The 5,000-nt window shown below is 42.2% G+C and overlaps 1 protein-coding gene across 1 annotated transcript in view; it reads left to right on the top strand.

Moving 5' to 3' along the window:
- The window catches only part of LOC122260852 (A disintegrin and metalloproteinase with thrombospondin motifs 6), a gene marked incomplete in the record, with an annotated part of 118,017 nt that overhangs the window by 86,126 nt on the left and 26,891 nt on the right, over positions 1 to 5,000 (top strand).

Here is a 5,000-nt window from a genome sequence, read left to right as displayed (position 1 = left end):
GGGTGAACTTGAATCTGAGGAACAAGAAAAGAAAAAGGTACTGGAAGTGGCGGGAGGGACTACAAAGACTATACGTATCGTAGCCCACAGCCAATCTCCTTCCCCCATCTCTCGCCTCTTCTCCAGCATCCATCTTTCTAATGCCCCCTTAAGCATCACCCTTTCCCCCCCTTTTCCTTAGGGTGAAAAAAGATTCGAAGAACAGCAAAGCGGACAATCTCCTCTCGCCATCTTCTAAGTGTATTTCATTATCTCAGAGAACATCAGATAGCGCACCGTTTCCTCCTACGAGCGCCTCAGGACAAGGGTCAATTTGCGAAGAAAGGGGGGAAAAAAAACGTAATTCCTTCCATGGACTCTATAAAAAAAAAAAAAAAAAAAAAAAAGGTTTTGGGAACGATAACTTTTTTTTTTTTTTTTTTTTTTTTTTTTTTTTATTAGGATTGTTGGATTGTTATCGTATTTGGTATCGCGAAATATTACGATACAGTGTTCGAGTTTGGTTTACAGTACGCCAATATTTGGATGAGTAAAGGGTTCCTTATTTCTGACCTCGTGGAAAGGTTTAATTAATAGACTCCACGCTCCTGTTTTTCGTTTGTTTGTTTTGTTTCGTTGTCCCCTTTTTCATTTTCTTTTTATTTATCGGTTTGTCTGTCTGTTCTTTTTTCTTTTCTTTTCTTTTTCATTAAGTCTGTTGTTTCTTCATTGCCATCTATATGTGCATATGTCTCCGTCTCGCTTCCTTTTCCTTTCTCTCTCTCTTTCTTTTTATCTGTCTGTCTGTTTGTCTATTTATTAGTGTGTTTGCCCCCTTCCCCTTTCTCTCACATTCTCTCTCCATACACGTACGGCAATGAATTAAACAGTAAAGAGAAGAAGTATATAAAGACAAACAAGTTAAAAAGTAGATGAAGAAAGAAAGAAGGAAAGAAAAAGGCAGACGGAAGAAGAAAAAAAGAAAAAAAGAAAAAAAGTGAAAATAAATAAGTAAAAAGTTTTGAAGAAGGAAGAACAAAAAAAAAAAAAAAAAAAAAAAAAAAAGGCAGAAGAAAGAAGTTAGAATAAACAAGATAAAAAAAAAATGAAATAAAAAAATAGTAGAGAAGAGAGGAGATGCGAGAGGTAACAGGAGGAGAAAGGCACCATAATTAGGAGCGAAGCTGTAGCCTTACACAGGGACACAGGTCAGCGGGAGGCACTAGCATTAGCATCAGCACACACACACACACGCAGACACAAACAGGGTGCGGACGGGAGGGTAGGGAGGTGATAGGGGGGGTGGGGGGTAGGGGGTGGGGATAGGGGTCATTGGGGGGGGGGGGAGGGAGATCGGGGTAATAGGGTGATGGGGGGTAGGGGGTAGGGAGATGGGATGAGGTGATAGGGGGGGGTGGGGAGTAGAGGTCATTGGGGGGTGAGGGAGATCGGGGTAATAGGGTGATGGGGGGTAGGGGGTAAGGGAGATGGGATGATGAGGTGATAGGGCGATGGTAGGGAGATGAGATGATGGGGGAGGGGAGGGGAGGGAAGGGGAGGGGGAAGGGGGCAGATGGGGTAATGGGGGTGGTATGCCTTTAATCTCAGAGGTTAAGGTCAGAGGGATATGGATACTGGTCCGGGCAGAGGTACTTGGGTCGGGTGGATGGGTGGAGAGGGGGGGGGTAAGAGTGGGAGAAAAGGCTGAGGGAGAGGGAGAGGGAGATGGAAGAGAAAAAAGGGGAAATGAGAGAGAGAGAGAGAGAGAGAGAGAGAGAGAGAGAGAGAGAGAGAGAGAGAGAGAGAGAGAGAGAGAGAGAGAGAGAGAGAGAGAGAGAGAGAGAGAGAGAGAGAGAGAGAGAGAGAGAGAAGAGAGAGAGAGAGAAAAGAGAGAGAGAGAGAGAGAAGAGAGAGACAGAGAGAGAGAGAGAGAGAGAGAGAGAGAGAGAGAGAGAGAGAGAGAGAGAGAGAGAGAGAGAGAGAGAGAGAGAGAGAGAGAGAGAGAGAGAGAGAGAGAGAGAGAGAGAGAGAGAGAGAGAGAGAGAGAGAGAGAGAGAGAGAGAAATTAAATGAACAACGATAACAACCACACACACACACACACACACAGACACACACAACACACCAAAGAGAATAAAAAAAAAAAACTTAACTTCAGAACAATAAACAAAATCATACTATATAAATCATGAAAACCTCCCCCGACAACCAGTGAAATGAGATAAGTGGATGCTGATTATGTGAATGGGAGGATTTGAATAAAGAGAATGATCTACGAGGAGAGATAAGTGAATAAAGTGAATGAATAAGTAGCTACGGAGGGTTCGGATGTGTGCATACAATATCACGGAGGAAGGTGTGTTAGAGAGGACACACATTCGAACACTAAGCTGGTGAACAGATAGATAAATACAGATACACGAAAACAGTACAGACATGCCATGCCGACTGAGACAAATGAACAAAAACACACGAAGAGGCTGACACAAACATTCAAACAGAGACAAACAAACAAACAAACAAACATGGAAATGCAAACACGAATTGCAAACATAGTAATATAGACAGGCAAACGTAACGAAACCTTGCACAAATAGAAATAAAACATGCACAAAAAAATGAGCACACAGAAAGACAAATACAAACACATAGACAGAAAAACACATAAACACCTGAACACGAACAAACAAAATTACAAGCACACATTTGTTACGGCACCATTTAAATAATTTCAAGTAGTTTTGGCTTCTCCGTAAGAGTTTTTCTACAAAAAAAATAAACAAATGACTAATTAACATTCATAAATAGACAAAAACAAATACATTCACGAAACAAACAAACAAACAATTCAAACAAACATCTCAAACGGTATAAAACAAACACATAACCAAACAAACAAACAAACAAGAAGTCACCAAACTTTTTACTTCATTTTATTTTATTTATTTTTTTCATGAGTGAGTCTTAAGGGTCGAGTACACCTTGTTTACTTAAAAGGAAGTGATGGGCGTGGGCGTTTCCTTAGGGGGGGGGTTTCAACTTTAAAGGGAGGCTTGGGTCCAGGTAAGTTGTGTTTGTGTGTGCGTGTGGGTGTGGAAGGTGTGGTCGCTTTGATACGTACATGAACGTACATGCGTTTACAAGCATATGTATGTATGTTTTGCATGTAATTATACTCGATTTTTTTTGTTTGTTTGTTTGTTTGTCTGGGTGTTTGCTTTCCTGTCGGCCTGGTGATCTTAATTTTAGTCTTAGTTTTGGTAATTTTTATATTTCTTTATTTCTCTCTTTCTCTTTCTTTCTTTCTTTCTTTCTTTCTTTTTCTCTGTCTCTCTCTCTCTCTCTCTCTCTCTCTCTCTCTCTCTCTCTCTCTCTCTCTCTCTCTCTCTCTCTCTCTCTCTCTCTCTCTCTCTCTCTCTCTCTCTCTCTCTCTCTCTCTCTCTCTCTCTCTCCCTCCTTCCCTCCCCCCTCCCTCCTACCCCATCTCTCCCCCTGCCCCTCCCCTTCTTCCCGCCTGCCCCTACCCCTGTCCCTCTCTTTTACCATATATCCATCTATCCCTCTCACCCCCACCCCCACCCCCTCCACCTTCCCCCCCCCTCTTTACCACACAAACAAACACACTCATATCTGCTCCCAAAAGAGTCATCCGCACAGGGTAAGAGTCACTCAAACCCCCATAAAACGCGCCTGCAGATTCGGGTATCCGGAGTGTTACAAAAACGGTGTCGCGGTGTATGTCTCGGTGTCTTTTCTCTCTCTCTCTCTCTCTCTCTCTCTCTCTCTCTCTCTCTCTCTCTCTCTCTCTCTCTCTCTCTCTCTCTCTCTCTCTCAGCCTCTCTCTCTCCTCTCTCTCTCTCTCAGCCTCTCTCTCTCTCTCAGCCTCTCTCTCTCTCTCTCTCTCTCTCTCTCTCTCTCTCTCTCTCTCTCTCTCTCTCTCTCTCTCTCTCTTGAGAAGCTTGGGGGGGCAACAACATGCTTAGAGGATGTGTTTGTTTTGTTAGTGAGGATAAGGATGACAGCACAAACAGTACTTATGATAAGGATAATGATAATGATGATGATAATAGCTAGAATGGGAGGAGTTGGGAATGATAACAACATTAATGATAGTAACAGTAATAGGGATATTAATGGCAGTGACTGTGATAGTATAGTATATAGTAAAGTAGTGGGAATAGTAGCCATAGTAATAGTTACAGAAATAATGGCAGTGAGATTAATAGTTATTATGATGATAACTATTGCAATAGCATAAATGAATATGATAAGAATGGGAACATGAGTAATAATAGTAAATACTTGATACCCTAACAACAACAGTATTCATAAAAACAATATCAACCCAAATTACAAAAAAAAAAATAATAATAATAAATAAAAAATAAAAAATAAAAAAATAAAATGAAATAAATAAATAAATAATAATAAGATAAAAAAATAAATCTCGATAATCACAACGATTTTGATAACAATGACGATACGAACAACAACAAAGAAGACAACAATGTACACAAACACAACAAATGAAATCTTAAGCAAGAATTTCCCGCTCCTTCTTAATCCTGACATCACGACTTCGAACACCTTGTGAGACGCTCGCCAGGACGACTTCTTTTGACTCCTCCTCCTCCTCCTCCTCCTCCTCCTCCTCCTCCTCTTCCCCCTTCGTTGGTGTCTTTTGCTCTCCTTCCGTTCTCGTGTTTTTATCCTTCTGTTTTTCTGTCCTTCTTGCCTTCTTTTCGTCTCGCCTCCCTATCTCTTTTTTTCATTCGCTCTTTCACTCACTCATTCACTCACTCTCACTCTCTTTCCCACTCTCTCTCTCTCTCTCTCTCTCTCTCTCTCTCTCTCCCTCTCATCCTCCCTCCCTCCCTCCCTCCCTTCCTCCCTCTCCCTCTCCCTCTCTCATTCCCTCCCCCCCCTCTCTCTCCCTCTCTCTTTCCTTTATTCTTCACCCTCCCTCCCTCCCTCCCTCCCTCCCTCCCTCCCTCCGTCCTCACCCTCGTCTCCCTTACAAG

The sequence above is a fragment of the Penaeus japonicus genome, unplaced genomic scaffold (assembly GCF_977035675.1).
Source record: "Penaeus japonicus unplaced genomic scaffold, GWHDUDI00000001_assembly GWHDUDI00000013, whole genome shotgun sequence".
Classification (NCBI taxonomy): Eukaryota; Metazoa; Arthropoda; class Malacostraca; order Decapoda; family Penaeidae; genus Penaeus; species Penaeus japonicus.
The sequence above is the reverse complement of the archived record's forward strand: the minus strand, read 5'-3'. Positions and strand labels throughout refer to the sequence as shown.